The sequence below is a fragment of the Triticum urartu genome, chromosome 2A, assembly GCF_056163025.1.
Source record: "Triticum urartu cultivar PI428250 chromosome 2A, HENAU_Tu73, whole genome shotgun sequence".
In the NCBI taxonomy this organism is placed as follows: domain Eukaryota; kingdom Viridiplantae; phylum Streptophyta; class Magnoliopsida; order Poales; family Poaceae; genus Triticum; species Triticum urartu.
In genome coordinates, this window is record NC_141874.1 from 205,428,048 (window position 1) to 205,449,761 (window position 21,714).

Here is a 21,714-nt window from a genome sequence, read left to right on the forward strand (position 1 = left end):
TCTTTATATACAAATTTTTTATTTTTACTAATTTTGGTAGAATTTTTGGAGTACCCGAGGTATGGTGAATGTTCAGATTATTACAGACTGTTCTGTTTTAGACAGATTCTGTTTTTGATGCATAGTTTGCTTGTTTTGATGAAACTATCAATTTATATCAGTGGATTAAGCCATGAAGAAGTTATATTACAGTAGACACAATGCAAAAACAAAATATTAATTGGTTTGCAACAGTACTTAGAGTAGTGATTTGCTTTATTATACTAACGGATCTTACCGAGTTTTCTGTTGAAGTTTTGTGTGGATGAAGTGTTCGATGATCGAGAAGGTCTCGATGTGAGAAGAAGGACGAGAGGCAAGAGCTAAAGCTCGAGGATGCCCGAGGCACCCCAAGTAAATATTCAAGGAGACTCAAGCGTCTAAGCTTGGGGATGCCCCGAAAGGCATCCCCTCTTTCTTCAACAAGTATCGGTATGTTTTCGGATTCGTTTCGTTTATGCGATATGTGCAATCTTGGAACGTCTTTTGCATTTAGTTTTCATTTTTATTTTATGCACCATGCTGGTATGAGGTAGTCCTTGGTTGATTTATAGAATGCTCATTGCACTTCACTTATATCTTTTGAGTATGGCTTTATAGAATGCTTCATGTGCTTCACTAATATCATTTGAAGTTTGGATTGCCTGTTTCTCTTTACATAGAAAACCGCCATTTGTAGAATGCTCTTTTGCTTCACTTATATTTGTTAGAGCGTGGGCATATCTTTTGTGGAAAGATTTAAACTCTCTTGCTTCACTTATATCTATTTAGAGAGATGACAGGAACTGGTCATTCACATGGTTAGTCATAAAAGCCTACATAAAACTTGTAGATCACTGAATATGATATGTTTGATTCCTTGCAATAGTTTTGCGATATAAAGATGGTGATATTAGATTCATGCTAGTGGGTAGTTGTGGATTGTAGAAATACTTGTGTTGAAGTTTGTGATTCCCGTAGCATGCACGTATGGTGAACCGTTATGTGATGAAGTCGGAGCATGATTTATTTATTGATTGTCTTCCTTATGAGTGGCGGTCGGGGACGAGCGATGGTCATTTCCTACCAATCTATCCCCCTAGGAGCATGCGTGTAGTACTTTGTTTCGATAGCTAATAGACTTTTGCAATAAGTATGTGAGTTCTTTATGACTAATGTTGAGTCCATGGATTATACGCACTCTCACCCTTCCACCATTGCTAGCCTCTCTAGTACCGCGCAACTTTCGCCGGTACCATAAACCCACCATATACCTTCCTCAAAACAGCCACCATACCTACCTATCATGGCATTTCCATAGCCATTCCGAGATATATTTACATGCAACTTCCATCATCATTATATACATGACTTGAGCATCATTGTCATATTGCTTTCCATGATCATAAGATGGCTATCATGATGTTTTCATGGCTTATCCGTTTTTTGATGGCATTGCTACGCTAGATCATTGCACATCCCGGTACACCGCCGGAGGTATTCATATAGAGTCATATCTCCGTTCTAGTATCGAGTTGCAGTATTGAGTTGTAAGTAAATAAAACTGTGATGATCATCATTATTAGAGCATTGCCCCAGTGAGGAAAGGATGATGGAGACTATGATTCCCCCACAAGTCGGGATGAGACTCCGGATGAAAAGAATAAAAATAAAAAAAATAGAAAGGCCAAAAAAAGGGAAGGCCCAAAAAACAAAAAAAATGAGAGAAAAAGAGAGAAGGGGCAATGTTACTATCCTTTTACCGCACTTGTGCTTCAGAGTAGCACCATGTTCTTCATATAGATAGACTCTTGAGTTATCACTTTCATATACTAGTGGGAATTTTCATTATAGAACTTGGCTTGTATATTCCAATGATGGGCTTCCTCAAACGCCCGAGGTCTTCATGAGCAAGCAAGTTAGATGCACACCCACTTAGTTTTCAGTCTAAGCTTTCATACACTTATAGCTCTTAGTGTATACGTTGCATGGAAATCCCTACTCACTCACATTGATATCTATTGATGGGCATGTCCATAGCCCGTTGATACGCCTAGTTGATGTGAGACTATCTTCTCCTTTTTGTCTTCTCCACAACCACCATTCTATTCCACCTATAGTGCTATGTTCATGGCTCACGCTCATGTTATTGCGTGAAAGTTGAAAAGGTTTGAGAACATCAAAAGTATGAAACAATTGCTTGGCTTGTCATCGGGGTTGTGCATGATGTGAATATTTTGTGTGGTGAAGATGGAGCATAGCCAGACTATATGGTTTTGTAGGGATAACTTTCTTTGGCCATGTTATTTTGAAAAGACATGATTGCTTTATTAGTAGGCTTGAAGTATTATTGTTTTTATTTCAAATGATAGACTATTGCTTTGAATCACTCGTATCTTAATATTCATGCCATGATTAGATTATGTGATCAAGATTATGCTAGGTAGCATTCCACATCAAAAATTATCTTTTTTATCATTTAACTACTCGAGGACGAGCAGGAATTAAGCTTGGGGATGCTGATACGTCTCCGTCGTATCTATAATTTTTGATTGTTCCATGCCAATGTTCTACAACTTTCATATACTTTTGGCAACTTTTTATACTATTTTTGGGACTAACATATTGATCCAGTGCCCAGTGCCAGTTCCTGTTTGTTGCATGTTTTTTGTTTCACAGAATATCCATATCAAACGGAGTCCAAATGGGATAAAAACTGACGGAGATTTTTTTGGAATATATGTGATTTTTGGGAAGAAAAATCCATGCGAGACGATGCTCGAGGGGGCCACGAGGCAGGGGGTGCCCCCTGGGCCCTCGTGGCCACCCGTAAGGCGGTTGATGCCCTTCTTTCGCCGCAAGAAAGCTAATATCCTGATAGAGATCGTGTTAAAATTTCAGCCCAATTGGAGTTACAAATCTCCGGGAATATAAGAAACGGTGAAAGGGTAGAATCTGGGAACGCAGCAACAGAGAGAGACAGAGAGACAGATCCAATCTCGGAGGGGCTCTCACCCCTCCCACGCCATGGAGGCCATGGACCAGAGGGGAAACCATTCTCCCATCTAGGGAGGAGATAAAGGAAGAAGAAGAAGGAGGGGGTCTCTCTCCCCCTCGCTTCCGGTGGCACCGGAGTGCCACCGGGGGCCATCATCATCACCGCAATCTTCACCAACAACTTCACCGCCATCGTCACCAACTCTTCCCCCCTCTATGCAGCAGTGTAACCCCTCTTTTACCCGATGTAATCTCTACTTAAACATGGTGCTCAATGCTATATATTATTTCCCAATTATGTATGGCTATCCGATGATGTTTGAGTAGATCCGTTTTGTCCTATGGGTTATTTGATGATCGTGATTGGTTTGAGTTGCATGTTTTATTATTGGTATTGTCCTATGGTGCTCTCCATGTAGCGCAAGCATGAGGGATTCCCGCTGTAGGGTTTGCAATATGTTCATGATTTGCTTATGGTGGGTGGCGTGAGTGACAGAAGCACAGACCCGAGTAAGTTGGTTGTTTGCGTATGGGATAAAGAGGACTTGATACTTTAATGCTATGGTTGGGTTTTACCTTAATGATCTTTAGTAGTTGCGGATGCTTGCTAGAGTTCCAATCATAAGTGCATATGATCTAAGTAGAGAAAGTATGTTAGCTTATGCCTCTCCCTCAAATAAAATTGCAATAATGATTACCGGTCTAGTTGTCGGTTGCCTAGGGACAAATAACTTTCTCGTAACAAAAAGTTCTCTACTAAAACTAATTTAGTTGTGTCTTTATCTAAACAGCCCCTACTTTTTATTTACGTGCTCTTTATTATCTTGCAAACCTATCCAAAAAAACACCTACAAAGTACTTCTAGTTTCATACTTATTCTAGGTAAAGTGAACGCTAAGCGTGCGTAGAGTTGTATCGGTGGTCGATAGAACTTCAGGGAATATTTGTTCTACCTTTAGCTCCTCATTGGGTTCGACACTCTTACTTATCAAAAACTATTGCGATCCCCTATACTTGTGGGTTATCACCCGCGCAAGAAGAAAGAAGCTGCCAAGAAGTCCCTCGGCTGCGAGAAAACGCCCACGCGCTCCCTGCGCCACCACGGCAAGACCGCGTGCCGCCTGCGGCAGCGGTGTGCGGACCCCATCAAGGACAAGTTCTCCACCAGCGCAGAGTCCCGGTGACCACGGTAGGCTTCCGTGCTTTCACCCCTGAGTTGCATAGCGTCACTTGGTCGGGCAAGTTCAAGCCGGATCTGCCTCCTCTCTATGACGGCACCCCCGACCCCGCGGAGTTCCTGCAGCTCTACGAGCTGAGCATCGAGGCGGCCAACGGTGATGAGAAAGTCATGGCGAAATGGTTCCCCATGGATCTCAAGGATGGTGCCCGCTCCTAGCTCCTGAATCTGCCTCCAGGCTTGATCTCCTCCTGGAACAAGATGCGCGACAGTTTCGTTGCCAACTTCCTTGGCACTCGTGACCGCCCACCGGCCGCGGGTGACCTACGCCATGTCAAGCAACAACCAGGAGAGACCCTCCAGAAGTACATCCAGTGCTTCAACAATGTTCGCCTCGAGATCCCTAAGGTGACGGACGAGGCCATCATCTCCGCGTTCTCTGATGGCGTCCGCGACGTCAAGATGAAGGAGGAGCTCGAGGAGTTGTGCACGTCTCTGGAGCTGTTCAACCTGGCGACCAAGTGCGCAAGAGCTGAGGAGGGGCGCCTCTCCCTCCTCGAGCTCCCGGCTGTGGACCCGGAGGAGAAGAAAGCCAAGGCCAAAGATGTGAAGCCCAAGGGAGCAGCCGTGCTCACGGCGGAGCCAGACACAAAGCGCGACAGGGACCAGCCCGAGTCATCCAAGAGCAGCCGACCGTTCTATGCCTTCCATAACCTGCATAGCCACAACACCAGCGATTGTCAAGAGCTCAGAGCCATTCGAGAAGGATGCTTCGGTCGACGCCCCGAGCGCAACGACCGGGGCTACGACCGAGGAGGAGGATGTGGTGGCGGACGCTGGGATGACCGTGGCCCATGCCAGGAGTGGCATGACCGGCCTCGTGAGGACCGCTGGCAGGACCAGCCTCGTGAAGGTGCTTGGAGGGATCAGCCTCGCGAGGACCGTCCTCGGGGCAATGTTGGGCTTCCTCCACTGCCACCACCAAGAAGGAACGACGACCACCACCAAGACGAGGGGGCTGGGTGCTTCCAGGAGCCGCGTGCTATCGCTTGCATCTTAGGCGAAGCTCAAGCCCCAGCCTCATAGCGTATCTTCAAGCAGTTTGCTCGTGAAGTGAATGCAGTTCTCCCCAAGCTCGAGGCCACGCGCCTGCTCAGATGGTCAAAATGTGCCATCACCTTCAGTTCAGCAGATCAGCTCAAGTGCGCGGCCACCGCTGGTGCTCTCCCAATGCTTTGTTCACCCGTCATCAGCAACATGCAAGTTACCAAGACCCTCATCGATGGCGGCGCAGGGCTCAACATCCTGTCCGTCGAGACGTTCGACAACCTTCAAGTGCCATACGATCAGCTTCAGCCTACCAAGCCTTTCTCAGGAGTGACCGACGGCTCCACCATGCCGATAGGACAGGTCCGCCTCCCAGTCACCTTTGGAGAACGCAACAACTACTACACCAAGCTCATCGACTTCAACGTCGCCCACATTCATCTGCCGAACAATGCCATCCTCGGGTATCCGGCCCTGGCCAAGTTCATGGTCGTAACGCACCATGGATACAATGTCCTCAAGATGCCAGGAAGCGGTGGGATCATCATAGTCCCTTGTGAAGAAAGAGATGTGGTGTGCTCCCTCGAGCGCGCCTTCCAAGCAGCGTCAATCGAAGACCCCGACAACAATGCAGCTCGGTACCCTCCTGAGGTCGTCCCCAAGAAGAAGCAGAAGCTACTCCGTGCCGGACCTCAGGAGGGCAGCGCCGCCAGTGACACCTCATCAGGATTAGCGCCCACACCTGGGGCGCCTCCCTCCATCGCATAGGAAGGCGCGCCCAGCGCCCTCCTCGGGCAAGGCTCGGGGGCTCTCTTCTGGAGGGCCTCAGACCTTGCCAACGTCATGAGGGAGGCGCTCGGGCACCACTTGGAGGCGTGTTTCACGGCACGTCCCTCTCAGGAGGACGCTGGGTGAGGAGCGCCCGGCGCCCAGGAGTTCATCACCAAGGTATCTTAGGAGCTTCAGGAAGCAAGAGCAATACGCGGCGACCGCCGCCCACCTGGCGTTGCTCCCCACCCAAACGAGGGTGGTGAGCTACGCATCTGCATCGACATCCCAGGGCACAACCGAGTCGCATGCATCTCAGGAGCGCTTCTGGCCTTCGTGTGTTGGGCGCTGCGAAGGTCCACCTCACAGCTACGTTCGCATGCCCTTTGGCCTGCTGAGCATGGCGTCTGCCTATCAGCGCAACCTGCGGAGCATCATGGTGGGTCAGGAGGCCAGGCACCACGCGGTCCTGGCGGAGATGGAGACGGTCCTCAAGGAACCGCCTGGACCCCCAAAGCCTCCCGAGGCTTAGGGCCCTGGTGGCTCATGAGGAGCAACCCCTTCACCGCATACCTTCAGCTGCCTCAACACCCCTTCATCAACGGAACCAGGTGACACCTTGCAAGTTCATTTAGCTAGGAGCGCCCAGGGGGCTGCATTATTCCCAGACCGCGTGGGTCCATCCCTGTGGCATGTATCCCTTCTTTTTTATGTCTTTAGCTTACCTTGCTGGGGGCGCCCCTCGGGCTGCATCATCACCAAGCCGCTCGGGCCTGGCCCAGTGGCACGTATCGTTCATGCATTTACCTGAGCTAGTTTGCTTTCCATGCTTAATCTATCTATGACTATCACCTGCTTGATTGTCGCCCATCACGGGAGCCGCGCGCCGGTCATCTTTCTTCAGGACCCTTCGCGTGAGAGGGTTAGGCACGGCGTCTGTGCTCGGGCCCGTCCCTGCAGCATCGATAAATCCAACGGCTGAGCTCTGTCTGGCGGGCCGGCCCCGTTCACGTCACCTCCTGGGGCCGTTGGTGCTTGGCTCTCTCACGCGATAACCTCAGGAGATTCGTTCGGCGCAGGTTGTCTAACCACCTCGCAGGACCAACACAACGAACAAGAATCAAGACCAGGCGCAACCTGCCTTGAGGTAGGGCCTCGTGAGTCCCGCGCTGGCTCATGAGTGCCCAGACACACCTCGTCTAGCCCTGCCGTGCAAGCCACGTGTCAGGGCAGGGTTGTACACGCCCCGGGGGCTCTCCGCAGCAGGGAGTCCCCTCCCACGTACCAGAGGCGGATCGGCAATCACCATGGCGATCGGTGCCCTTCCTCGCGCTAACTTGCAGGAACTTCCTGAAGGCTATAGCAGGCGGTACCGCGGACTCTCCCTCTTTTCTCATGCGATTTGCTTGCGTGTTAAAAGGGGGGCTCCTGAGCATGGCGACTCAGGAGCTCTTACTGGCTCTCTAGCCCTCACCCCCTGGCCTTGACCATGGCATGCGACCTGGCATACCAGCGGCGGCTGAGCTCGCTCGAGGGCCGGGACCTGAGGACGCAGAGCACCAAGGAGAGCGTGGAGAAGGGGGACGGCTCGCATGGGCCTGGCCTAGCTATGCTCCGGACGCCTATGCACGAGCCTGCGCATCATGAGGAATCAACTCCGCGACGTCAAGATAAGTCCCAAGCCCAGGTTGGCTAAACCGCTAAGGACTAAGTACCATACTAACCGCAGCCCTGCTGTAGCAACGTCACCCCCCCTTTCTTACCTCTCGACGGCTGCTTGAGTGCTAAAGGGGACCTCCTGAGCATAGCGCCTCAGGAGCTCTTACTGGACCTTGGGCCGCTCACCTCCTTGCCTTGACCACGGCACGCGACCTGGCATACCAGCGACGGCTGCAGCCTGCCTAGGGACCGGGACCTGTCAGCATAGAGCGCCAAGTCGTCGCGAGGTCGGAAAGGGAGACCAAGCTGAAGTAGGACTCGCGCTCGCGCAAGTTCATAATAAGGACAATATTGACAAGAGGCATTACAAAACCTTTACACACCCCCATGGGGCATTTCTTGATTCCTCGCAGGGAACAAAAGGCAAGAACTTAGAGAATCCTAACTACACGTGCCCTTGTGGATGACGCCATCATCAATAGTGGGTCACCATAGGCCGATGCCAACCTCATCCAGATCAGCGGCGGCGACGGCCTGACGCTGCAGCCCTACTCCGGGCTCGGCGAGAGCTTGCGGACACGTAGCTGTCATTGCTCATCTCTGGAGTCTCATAAAGCTCAGGAGAGTCGCTGGACCACCAGGAGTCGCCACTGTCGTTGGAGGAGCTACGGGCGAGGCTTGCGGCAGGCCCAGCGCCCACCGCTGCGCCGTCCTGGCGACCTCCTTCAAGGCAGCACTCCAGGCGGCGGCCTTCCTCGTCCAAGACCTTGAAGAACAGCATGGAGGCGTCGTCAAACTCGAAGTGGATCGCGAGGGCGCCCTCCGCGCGGCAGACTCGGGTAATCTTGCCCCAGCCTCGGGTCATGAAGATCCTCTCGGAGGCAACGACTTCAATTTCCGCTCCAGTCATCGAGGCGTCGCAGTCGGAGTGCTGCAGCCAAAGCTCGAGGGGCCCCCTCGGCGGCATCTCTACAGAGAAGAAGGAAGGGAAGCGAATCCAAGTCCTCAGGGGCATCGCCTCCCACAACACGAACTCGAGCGAGGAGTCCGCAGCGTGGACCCCTGGGGCAACGGCGTGCGCCTTCGCAGCGCGGTGGCCACGGCCCAGGCGCAGGCGGCGGCGCTCATTGCTCCTCCCTCCGGACTCATTAGCATGAGCATACAACGGCAATGGGTACCCAGGAGGCGGCCTCTCATACCAAGGCCGCGACACGACCGACCTCACGTCCATCTCATGGTGATGAGACCTCCTCTTCTTCGGCGGGAGCAGCTCGGGCTCGTTGAGGGGAGTCTTGCCCTTCTCCATGGCCGAGAGCCTCCAAATCGGTGCCATGACCGCACCAGCAAGGAGTGGAGCAAGGAAGGAGAAGCAAGCGGAATGGGAAGATATGGGCGATGGGGCTCCGCTCCCCACCTCCCATTTATGGCAAGAGGAGGCCAACCGCCGGCCTCCATGATCTAAGGTAATAATGCTGGTTTTTCCTTGCATGCAGCAAGGACTCGCCAAGTCAGGCAGTTGCCGAGGCAGCATGGGGAAGCGGAGACTCCCACGTCCAATCAACCGCCACGTGTCGACCAAGGCCGCGGGCTATTGGGGCCCGCGGCACTCCGCACTTGCCCCTTGGCTTCGCCTCAAAGCCAAGCTCGAGCGTGCCTTGGGCCCGAGGGCTACTGTCGACGTTCTGGGAACGGGGGTCCCCAGACTTTCCTGCCTGCGGCCCACGTCGTGGCTCTGCGAGAGGGCCCGTATGGTCCATCTTCACCAACAAGCACTCAAGACCCTCGCGAGGGGCCAAGCCCTACAAGGCGGACGACACAAGACCTCCTCAGGAGCGGCCTCACCAGGCTAGCTCACTAGGGGGAGAGACCAAGGCAAGACAAACCTCGCGAGGTTCCAATGACGTGAGCCATGATGATCGAGACCAGGCGGGCGCCAGCGCGCACAATGTCCTTGTTTCCTCTTTGGTGCTAAGGAAGCAAGCACAGGCGCGGAGTACCGAGGCGTCAAGCAAATGTTTCCATATCAGTGCAACGAGACCAAGACCAGCAGGATGGCAAGATGGAGGTCACCATGGAGCCCAAGACGGCGTCACCACCAGAGCCTTTGGCAGGTGAAGACTGCTTTTGTCAGGATAAGTTGTACTAGCTGTCCCCCTTCAAATTGGTCGTTGTTGGCTCCCTTCCCGCTCAATATTTGGGGAGAGGACTAGGGCCTCTATAAATAGGATTAGCCACCACAGTAGGAGGCAACTCGTCTCGAAAGGATCCAGTTCATCCTCACACCCACCAAGCACAAGAACACCTCTCCTCAGGAGGCTGTTCTTCCCTTTGTATTGTTCATCCTCATCCCAAGAGGCAATCCACCACCACCACACTGGAGTAGGGTATTACACCACAACGATGGCCCGAAAAAGTATAAATCTTGTGTCCTTTGTGTTGCGAGTTCAACGAGTTAGCCCTTTAGATCTTAGCGAAGCTAGGACGTGGATCGGTAGGGGGAGATCTTCGCGCGCACCCAAGTGTTCGAACCTTAAGGGTTTTTCCAGAACCCGAGATCCGATAGTGTGCAAGCTCCGGCGATCCATTTATGGACTGTTGCAAGCCTCCCGGAGTTGGAATAAACGTTTTGATAGTGTGATCAAAGCATATGGTTTTATACAGACTTTTGGAGAAGCCTGTATTTACAAGAAAGTGAGTGGGAGCTCTGTAGCATTTCTGATATTATATGTGGATGACATATTGCTAATTGGAAATGACATAGAATTTTTGGATAGCATAAAAGGATACTTGAATAAGAGTTTTTCAATGAAATACCTCGGAGAATCTGCTTATATATTGGGCATCAAGATCTATAGAGATAGATCAAGACGCTTAATTGGACTTTCACAAAGCACATACCTTGATAAAGTTTTGAAAAAGTTCAAAATGAATCAAGCAAAGAAAGGGTCCTTGCCTATGTTACAAGGTGAGAAGTTGAGTAAGACTCAATGCCCGACCACTGCAGAAGATAGAGAGAAAATGAAAAGTGTTCCCTATGCTTCAGCCATAGGCTCTATCATCTATGCAATGTTGTGTACCAGACCTGATGTGTGTCTTGCTATTAGTTTAGCAGGGAGGTACCAAAGTAATCCAGGAGTGGATCACTGGACAGCGGTCAAGAATATCCTGAAATACTTGAAAAGGACTAAGGATATGTTTCTCGTTTATGGAGGTGACAAAGAGCTCGTCGTAAATGGTTACGTCGATGCAAGCTTTGACACTGATCCAGATGATTCTAATTCGCAAACCGGATACGTGTTTATATTAAATGGTGGAGCTGTCAGTTGGAGCAGTTCTAAACAAAGCGTCGTGTCGGGATCTAGGTGTGAAGCGGAGTACATAGCTGCTTCGGAAGCAGCAAACGAAGGAGTCTGGATGAAGGAGTTCATATCCGATCTAGGTGTCATACCTAGTGCATCGGGTCCAATGAAAATCTTTTGTGACAATACTGGTGCAATTGCCTTGGCAAAGGAATCCAGATTTCACAAGAGAACCAAGCACATCAAGAGACGCTTCAATTCCATTCGGGATCAAGTCCAGGTGGGAGACATAGAGATGTGCAAGATACATACGGATCTGAATGTTGCAGACCCGCTGACTAAGCCTCTTACACTAGCAAAACATGATCAGCACCAAGACTCCATGGGTGTTAGAATCATTACTGTGTAATCTAGATTATTGACTCTAGTGCAAGTGGGAGACTGAAGGAAATATGCCCTAGAGGCAATAATAAAGTTACTATTTATTTCCTCATATCATGATAAATGTTTATTATTCATGCTAGAATTGTATTAACCGGAAACATAATGCATGTGTGAATACATAGACAAACATAGTGTCACTAGTATGCCTCTACTTGACTAGCTTGTTGACCAAAGATGGTTGAGTTTCCTAGCCATAGACATGAGTTGTCATTTGATTAATGGGATCACATCATTAGTAGATTGGTGTGATTGACTTGACCCATCCGTTAGCTTAGCACGATGATCGTTTAGTTTGTTGATATTGCTTTCTTCATGACTTATAAATGTTCCTATGACTATGAGATTATGCAACTCCCAAATATCGGAGGAACACTTTGTGTGCTACCAAACTTCACAATGTAATTGGGTGATTATAAAGGTGCTCTACAGGTGTCTCCGATGGTACTTGTTGAGTTGGCATAGATCAAGATTAGGATTTGTCACTCCAATTGTTGGAGAGGTATCTCTAGGCCCTCTCGGTAATGCACATCACTATAAGCCTTGCAAGCAATGTGACTAATGAGTTAGTTATGGGATGATGCATTACAGAACGAGTAAATAGACTTGCCGGTAACAAGATTGAGCTAGGTATTGAGATACCGATGATCGAATCTCGGGCAAGTAACATACCGATGACAAAGGGAACAACGTATGTTGTTATGCTGTTTGACCGATAAAGATCTTCATAGAATATGTAGGAAACAATATGAGCATCCATGTTCCGCTATTGGTTATTGACCGGAGATGTGTCTCAGTCATGTCTACATAGTTCTCGAACCCGTAGGGTCCGCATGCTTAAAGTTCTGTGACGGTCGGTATTATGACTTTTTGTGTTTTGATGTACCTAAGGTAGTTCGGAGTCCCGGATATGATCACGGACATGATGAGGAGTCTCGAAATGGTCGAGACGTAAAGATCGATATATTGGATGACTATGTTCGGACACCGGAAGTGTTTCGGGAGGTTTCGGACATATACCGGAGTACCGGGGGATTACCAGAACCCCCCGGGGGATGTAATGGGCCTATTGGGCCTTAGTGGAGAAGAGGAGGGGCGGCCAGGGCAGGCCGCGCGCCCCCTCCCCCTCTAGTCCGAATTGGACAAGGAGGGGGCGGTGCCCCTTTTCCTTCCTCCTCTCTCCTTCCCTTCTCCTACTCCTACTAGGAAAGGAGGAGTCCTAGGCGCGCCCTCCTCCTAGCCGGCCGCCTCCCCCTAGCTCCTTTATATACGGGGGCAGGGGGCACCCCAAAGACACACAAGTTGATCATTGATCTCTCCCAGCCGTGTGCGGTTCCCCCTCCACCATAATCCACCTCGGTGATACTATAGCGGTGCTTAGGCGAAGCCTTGCGATGGTAGCTTCATCAACATCATCACCACGTCGTCGTGCTGACGAAACTCTCCCTCGACCTCTACTGGATCGTGAGTTCACGGGACGTCACCAAGCTGAATGTGTGCTGAACGCGGAGGTGTCGTACGTTCGGTACTGAGGATCGTTTGATCGTGAAGACGTACGACTATATCAACCGCGTTGTCATAATGCTTCCGCTTAACGGTCTACGAGGGTACGTGGACAACACTCTCCCCTCTCGTGGCTATGCATCACCGTGATCTTGCATGTGCGTAGGAATTTTTTTGAAATTACTACGTTCCCCAACAACTGTTGCCACTATTTTTTTTGATAGAAAGGCTGTAAGGGAACCCCCTACTGTATAATTGGTGCAACAAACCCAAATTGCAAGTACCATGCCTTGAATCTGGGTGGGTGGGAAGGCATCAACCCCTCCCCACCACTAGGCTATGCCTTAGTCTGCTACTACTTTCACTATTATCAAAACTATCATATTATTTTGCTATTGATCACGTTGTTGCAGATAATTAATCTCCAAGTGTGGTTGAATTGACAACTCAGTTGCTAATACCTTCAAATATTCTTTGGCTCCCCTTGTGTTGAATCTATAAATTTGGGTTGAATACTCTACCCTCGGAAACTGTTGAGATCCCCTATACTTGTGGGTTATCAAGACCTTTTTCTGGCGTCGATGCCGGGGAGCATAGCTATATTTGTTGAGTCACTTGGGATTATTATTAATTTATCACTATGAAGAATCTGAAGGATGCTAAGACTAATATTTTTTTCCTCTAAGACGAGGGGAGGTAAGGAACTGCCATCCAGTTCTGCTTTAGATTCACCTTCTGTTATAAGTAAACTTGCAGCACCACCACATGCTATTAATCCTGATATGTCGCAACTTATTGATGATGCTACTTCTGCTATGAACGATAATTATGATGATGCTAGTACCTTGCTTGATGATAATGATGTGCCACTTGGTGATTTTCCGGATGAACAAATTGCTAGAGAAATACAACATGATGTTGTTGAATCTGATGATGAGCTTGAACTGAAACTCCTGAAACACCTGCTAGAACTAGCCTTCCTAGATATGAATTGCCTAAGGTACCAGAAGGTTATGTTATGAATGAGGAGAAAACTAGAGATATTCTTGCTTGTAAGGATAGAGATGATCTAGAGAAATTATTATGCAAGTATAAAGAAAAATCTCTGAATGCTAGAATGCAATATGATCCTTAAGTTTGCTACTTCACCTATCTTTATTGATGATAAGGATTATGAATTCTCTGTCGAACCGGAGTTAATTACTTTGTTTGCATTTGATCCTTTCCATGGTTATGAAACTGAAACTGTTGTGGCACATCTTACTAATTTGAATGACATAACCACCCTTTTTACTCATGATGAGAAGACTCGTTATTACTTTATTCTCAAATTATTTCCTTTCTCATTAAAGGGTGATGCTAAAGCTTGGTACAATACTCTTGCTCCTGGTTGTGTGCGTAGTCCCCAGGATATGATTTATTACTTCTCTGAAAAATATTTCCCTGCTCATAAGAAACAAGGTGCTTTACAGGAAATATTTAACTTTGTGAAAATTAAAGAAGAGAGTCTCCCACAAGCCCGGGGGAGGCTTTGCCAGTTACTTAATGCTTTGCCTGATCATCCTCTTAAGAAAAATGAAATACTTGATATCTTCTATAATGGACTAACCGATGATTCTAGGGACTTCCTAGATAGTTGTGCTGGTTGTGTTTTCAGGGAACGAACTGTTGGACAAGCTGAAGAATTATTGATTAATATATTAAAAAATTATGATGATTGGACTCTTCCTGAACCACCGCCTAAACCCACTCCAAAGAAGAGGGGTATATTATATCTCAGTCCTGAAGATATGCAAGAGGCAAATAAATCTATGAAGAAAAAAGGTATTAAAGCTGAGGATGTTAAAAGTTTTCCTCCTATTGAAGAAATACATGGGCTTAATACACCACCACTGCCTAAGGTGGTAGAGGTAAATTCTCTTATGAAATTCAATGAAAATGACAATCCTCGCAATATGCGCCCTAGCCAATGTCTTTATGAGTTTGAAAATTACATTAGAAAACAAGATCACTTCAATGCAAATGTTATGAAACAATTGAAATACAATTGTAATATGATTGCTCGCTTGAGTGACTTGTTATTTAGAATCTCAAATGATGTTAGAGGTGTTGGAAAGCATGCTTCTATGGTTCAAACTCAGTTAGAACAAGTTGCTAAATCTCAAAGAGAGTTTCTTGATGAAATGAATAATAATATACATGACTTTGCTATTGGAGTTGCAACTAGAGGAGGTAAAATGACTCAGAAATCACTTTACCTGAGGGACACCCAAAAAGAATTGAACAGGATCCACAAAGGAATAACACTAGTGCACCTAGTTCTTCTAGAAAGAAAAAGGAAAAGAAAATTGATAGGACTTTGCATGCTCCTAGTGAACCTGAAATAGAAAACCTCCTGATAGTGATAATGAAAATTCTATCTCTGATGCTGAAACTTAGTCTGGTAATGAACATTCATCTATTGATAATGAAAAAGATAATGCTGATGTTCATGAAAATACTCAAACAAATAATAAAGAACCAGACAATGATGTTGAGATAGAACCACCTGTTGATATTGATAACCCACAACCTAAGAATAAAAGGTATGATAAAAGTGACTTTGTGGCTAGAAAACACGGTGAAGAAAGAGAATCGTGGGTTCAAAAACCTATGCCTTTTCCACCTAAGTCATCTAAAAATAAAGATGATGAAGAATTTGAGCGCTTTGCTAAAATGCTGAGGCCAGTCTTTTTGCATACTCGCTTGATTGATATCTTGAAAATGCCTCCTGCAAAGTATATGAAAGACATCATCACCAATAAAAGAAAATACCGAAAGATGAAATCTCCACTATGCTTGCTAATTGTACTTTTAAAGATGGAGTACCTTAAAAACTTAGAGATCCGGGAATACCAACTATACCTTGCTCTATCAAAAAGAATTATGTGAAAAGTGCTTTGTGTGATTAGGAGCTGGTGTTAGTGTTATGCCTTTCTTTTTATATAAAAGACTTGATTTGAATAAACTCACACCTACTGAAATATCTTTGCAAATGGCTGACAAATCAACTGCCATACCTATTGGTATATGTGAGGATGTACCCGTTTTTGTTGCTAATGTTACTATTTTGACTGGCTTTGTTATACTTGAGATGCCAGAGGACGACAACATGTCGATTATCCTTGGTAGACCCTTCTTGAACACTGCAGGGGCTGTTATCGATTGCAATAAAAGCAAGGTCACTTTTCATATCAATGGTAATGAGCATACGATGCACTTCCCGAAGAAACAATTCCAAGCGAATGGTATTAATGTTATTGAAAAATCTCTGACAATCACTATTGGAAGTTTTCAAATACCTCTACCTACTATCAAAAAGAAAATGAAATGCTTATTGTTGGGGACATTCATATCCCCATTGAGGTAACTTAGTGATTTATGAAAGTTCTTCGGTTTCATGCTAATCGAAAGTGGTTGTTAATAAGACTTGATCATCCTTATTAATGGATCATTTTTGAGCGATATGAAGTTGATGAATTTAGTAAGCACTACCTTCTATCCCTACTTTTTGTTTTCTATTTTATTAGTTAAATAAAATAAAATGCCATGTTTTGTCTGTTTTCTGAATTTCCCGTGCAATAAAAAATGACCCAAAAATAAAAGTTGACAGAATGCTCTGTAAATTTAATATGTTTTTTCTACATATTTAAGAATTTCTGGTGCAAACAATATCAGAGGGAGGTGCACGAGGTGGGCACAACCCACCTGGGCGCGCCAGGACCCCCAGGCGTGCCCTAGTGGGTTGTAGTCCCCATGTGGGCCCCCTCACTTATCCCTTCACACCACATCATCACTTACCTCTAGAAAAAAATCTCCACTGCTCTCTCTCCTGTGTTCTTGCTCTCAAACCCGCGGATTTCGATCTCTTTGCTCGAAGCTCCATTTCCAAAACTGTTTCGAGGGACTGTTACTTGGTATGTGACTCCATCGTTTGTCCAATTAGTTTCTGTTTTAGTGGTTTATATTTTGAATAATTAGCTACTCTTGGTGTTGTCGTAGATTATCTTTCATGTTGAATTCTTAGATTTCTAAGTAGTTTGAATTATTGCTATGGCCTCTATGTATCCCTATGAGTAGTTGCTATCGATCTTATAAAGTTTTGTTGATAAATTTTTATCACTCAAAATTTTTCAAAAAATTGTACGCGAACATGATGAACCTATTTGGAAGAAGTTCTTCAAGGAGGAGATCCTCGGGGGCATCTTCTAGTGACAACTCCGCTCGTGTGTCTTATGTTGAACCAAGTGAAATTTCCATTCGAGATGGAGCCACCAAAACATGCTTATGGCCTTGCGATCATTATATAATGCATGTGGGCATTAAGGAGGAATTTGAGCAATACGTTCACAATGCCGGTCTCATTCCCTACATTTAAGGTAAGTCCGAACAATCACACACTCTTACCGAATCATTTGTCAAAGGATTTAAATTCCATCCCCATGAGTCTAGGGTGTCATTTAAGCTTTATGAAAATACATTCACCATCTCACTAGAGAGTTTTGCTCACCGCTACAAACTCCCATTCTGGGGTTCGCTTGACGAACCGCCAAGGGCTGAGTACCAATCATTCTTGACTAGTCTTTGCTACGGTGAGACGTGGGGAGTGACACAAGGTAGAATAAAGAGCATTCATTTTCCCGCAATTCAGTACTTTGCATTATTTAACAGGAAATGTATAGTAGGCAAGCAAGACTGTAGTACGCTTTGTGCTCCAGACTTGAGCCTCATACGCACCGCTCTCACCGGTGAAAGGAGTTATAACCTTGGAGCGATTGTTGCACGCAGACTTCAGCATAACGCTAGCAGCGGCTATTTCTATGGTGGAATATATGCCACGCGTTTAGCACGAGGGCTGGATGTTTCACCTTTGCCCTTTGACCCTATCCTACCCATGCAGTATTTAGACTTTGACGCCTTAAAAATTCATAAGATCCTCAAAGGAGAAATTCATAACTTCACTTACAATCTATTGTTTAACCAAACATCTGTTGTTCACACATATTTGCTTGCGCCTGCTCTTTTTGATTATCACAGCAAAGGAACATATTTTGTTCTTGAGAGTGAGGCCCGAGCTCACAACGCAGCAGTGGAGGCAGCACGGCAAGCCAAGGCATTCGCACCGAGGGCCTCCGTGAGCTACCACACCGACTATTATCCAGACTACTGATCGTTTACCAAGTTAGGCCAAAAGCCTAAGCTTGGGGGTGTACGTGTTTCTCACTGACATTACATTCATGTACACTTATTCCATTTATCGGTGTCCACACTTTTTCATTGAATCATCCATGCTTAATTTATTTTCTTGGTTTCTTCTTGTGTGTTTGAAAAATCTTAGAAAAACCAAAAAAAATAGTTGTATTTAATTTACTTTCTATGCATGCTTAGTTGTAATACTAAAAAGAAAACCCAAAAAGATTTCCTTGTTCTTCTTTTGCTTGTTGGGAGCTTTCCCGTGTAAATAGTTTTTCTCATTTTTAATTTTCCCTTTTATTTCCTTGTTCAAGAAAACCAAAAACTCCAAAAATATTTCAATGTGTTTCTCTGAATTTCTGTTCTTTTTATTCAAGTTGTACCAAGGAGAAGACCACGATGAAAATGTTGAGTGGCTCTCATATGAATAACTGTTGATCTAATAAAGAGCCCATTTTACCTCAAGTTAAATAAAATATTTGCAGATTCTAGCTTAGTCCATGGCACTCTTGCACTATTATTATTTTCATATCGTTCGGTCGTGCAAGTGAAAGGCAATAATGACAACATTCGATGAACTGGTGTGGCAGAGAGAAATGGGTATGAACTCGACTTGTTCTATTTGTGTAAATATGTTTAACCTAGTATCCATGATTCAGCCCATTATGATTAAACAAGTTTGCAATGACAATTAGAGATTATAGTTTCTCATGCCATGCATGAGTAGCTGGGAGTGGATAATGATTTATCTTGGATATCAACATTGTGTTAAAATGATTGTGATGTAGTGTGATGATAAGGTATCCTCCTCTGAATGTTCGAGTGGCTTGACTTGGCACATGTTCATGCATGTAGTTGAATCAAAACCAACATAGCCTCTATGATATTTATGTTCATGGTGTTCATATCCTACTCATGCTAATGTCCAATGTTACTTATGCATAATGCGTGTTCATGACATTGTTGCTCTCTAGCTGGCCACTTCTCAATCTAATTGCTAGCCTTCGCCTATACTAAGTGGGAATTCTGCTTGTACATCAAAAATCTTGAACCCAAGTTATTCCAGATGAGTCCACCTTACCTACCTATATGCGGTATTACCCTGCCGTCCTAAGTAAATTTGCATGTGCCACCTCTAAAAACTTCTAATAAATATACTTTTTGTGTGCATGGACCGTTCATGAAACGACAGGAGGTGGTCGGTATCTTCCGTGCTAAGCGGGTTATTCTCAGGCCGAGTGTTTATTCACTCGCCATCGCACGAGAAAAGGGCAGTAATAGGGATGCCCAATCCCAAACTACAAACAAAAAAAGCTTACAAATAATCAAACAAAAACTCCCAATGAAGTCAAAACCTTTACTTTTATCGCTTGGGAACCGACACTGGCGTGCTTAGCATGGAAGATATTGATAACTGATAGTCGTGAAGTAAATGAGAAGAGTGCATGTCTCAAAATATCATTTACCTCTATTTTAAAAACTTGAGCTCTGGCACCTCTACAAATCACTACTTCCATCTGCGAAGGGACTATCTATTTACTTTTATGTTGCGTCATCACCTTCTAAAAGAAGCACTAGAACATGAGAGCATTGTTGTCATGACTTATGCATTGTGTGTAGCTAATGTTGGGTGCATCATGACTAGATCTTTTATACCATGAATTACAATGTTTAGTCGCTGCTTGGACTTTGGAGGTGTTCTGCATTTATGTTTTGCGGTCTCAGAAAGGGCTAGCGAGATACCACTATTGTCATATTATATCATGGTTGTTTTCACAACGTGTTGCCGTTTGAGATATCTTATTATTGCTCACTAGCTAATTATGTCATTGATATGAGTTAATATAATCTTTAAGATTTATTGTCGGCATGGTTAGTTATAATGTTGGCTGAAAACCTGGGTGTTGTTTAAGCTTATTTATGCAAACAAGAGCAAAAGAGTTCGTAAAAGTTTTTCTTTTTCACTTTCAGTTTATTAACTGAATTGCTTGAGGACAAGCAAAGGTTTAAACTTGGGGGAGTTGATACGTCTCCAACGTATCTACTTTTCCTAATGCTTTTCCTCTTGTTTTGGACTCTAATTTGCATGATTTGAATGAAACTAACCCGGACTGATGCTGTTTTCAGCAGAACTACTATTGTGTGTTTTTGTGCAAAAATAAAAGTTCTCGGAATGGAATGAAACTGTGCGAGGATTTTTTATACAATAAATAAGAATTTCTGGAGCCAAGATCCACTAGAGGGGGGCACCTGGGTGGGCACAACCCACCAGGGCGCCCCCTCCCCCTCCTGGCGCGCCCACGGGAGTTGTTGAGGGAGTCCTGGATTAGGGGGTCCTCAGACAGCCGAACTGTTGGATTATGAAGATACAAGATTGAAGACTTCGTCCCGTGTCCGGGTGGGACTCTCCTTTGCGTGGAAGGCAAGCTTGGCAATTCGGATATGTAGATCTCCTCCCTTGTAACCGACTCTGTGTAACCCTAGCCCCCTCCGGTGTCTATATAAACCGGAGGGTTTAGTCCGTAGGACAACAACAATCATAATCATAGGCTAGCTTCTAGGGTTTAGCCTCTACGATCTCGTGGTAGATCAACTCTTGTAATACTCATATCATCAAGATCAATCAAGAAGGAAGTAGGGTATTACCTCCATCGAGAGGGCCCGAACCTGGGTAAACATTGTGTCCCCTGCCTCCTGTTACCATCCACCTTAGACGCACAGTTCGGGACCCACTACCCGAGATCCGCCGGTTTTGACACCGACATTGGTGCTTTCATTGAGAGTTTCACTGTGCCGCCATGATAAGGCTTGATGGCTCGTCTTGTTGTCAAGGACAACATTACCTCGGGGGGAGCCCTGGTTGTAGGCCAAACTCTCCGACTAGGCGGCTTCGTCATGACCGCCCGTTCAGCCGTCGCGTCGATGATGACTTCTCTGGTCATCAAAAACAGCCTCCACGTCGGCTCAGGATTCACCGAGCAGATGGATCCAATAGAGCTCTCTTCTCTGAACGAGCTCTTGGATCGCATCGCCGCCCTGGGAGTCGCAACGGATTATGATCGAATCGGGCTTAAACCCGACCATAGGGAGATTAACTCACCGCCGGTCACCCATCAGATAGCGGTGGTGGAGGAGCAATGCAGCAATTCTTCCTCTATTTTGAGGACAAACTATATCCGGATTCCTGAGATCTCCGAGCCAGATACCCGTCCATGGGAGGACATGGCCCAAGCTTCGGACCTAGAATCAGACAGCGGGCCAGAACTATTGGGCAACATCCCGGAGTCCGAACTGCCAATCTCGGAAACTCCTCCGCCCCTGGGTCTCAGATCGGGTCAGGGTTTGGACCTAAATCTACCCACCCACCTAGATTCAAGTGATCTTTCCCACATTAGACAAGAGCCCCAAGAGACAGTACATCACTATTGAGCCAGATTCCTCCTTGTAATGAGCAAGGTCAAGGATTGTCGCGAGGAAGACGCAATTTCATTCTTTTGCAAAAATTGCACGGACAAGGGAATCCTCAACGCCATAAGTCGCCGTGACATGGCACACTTTGCTGACTTAGCGGCC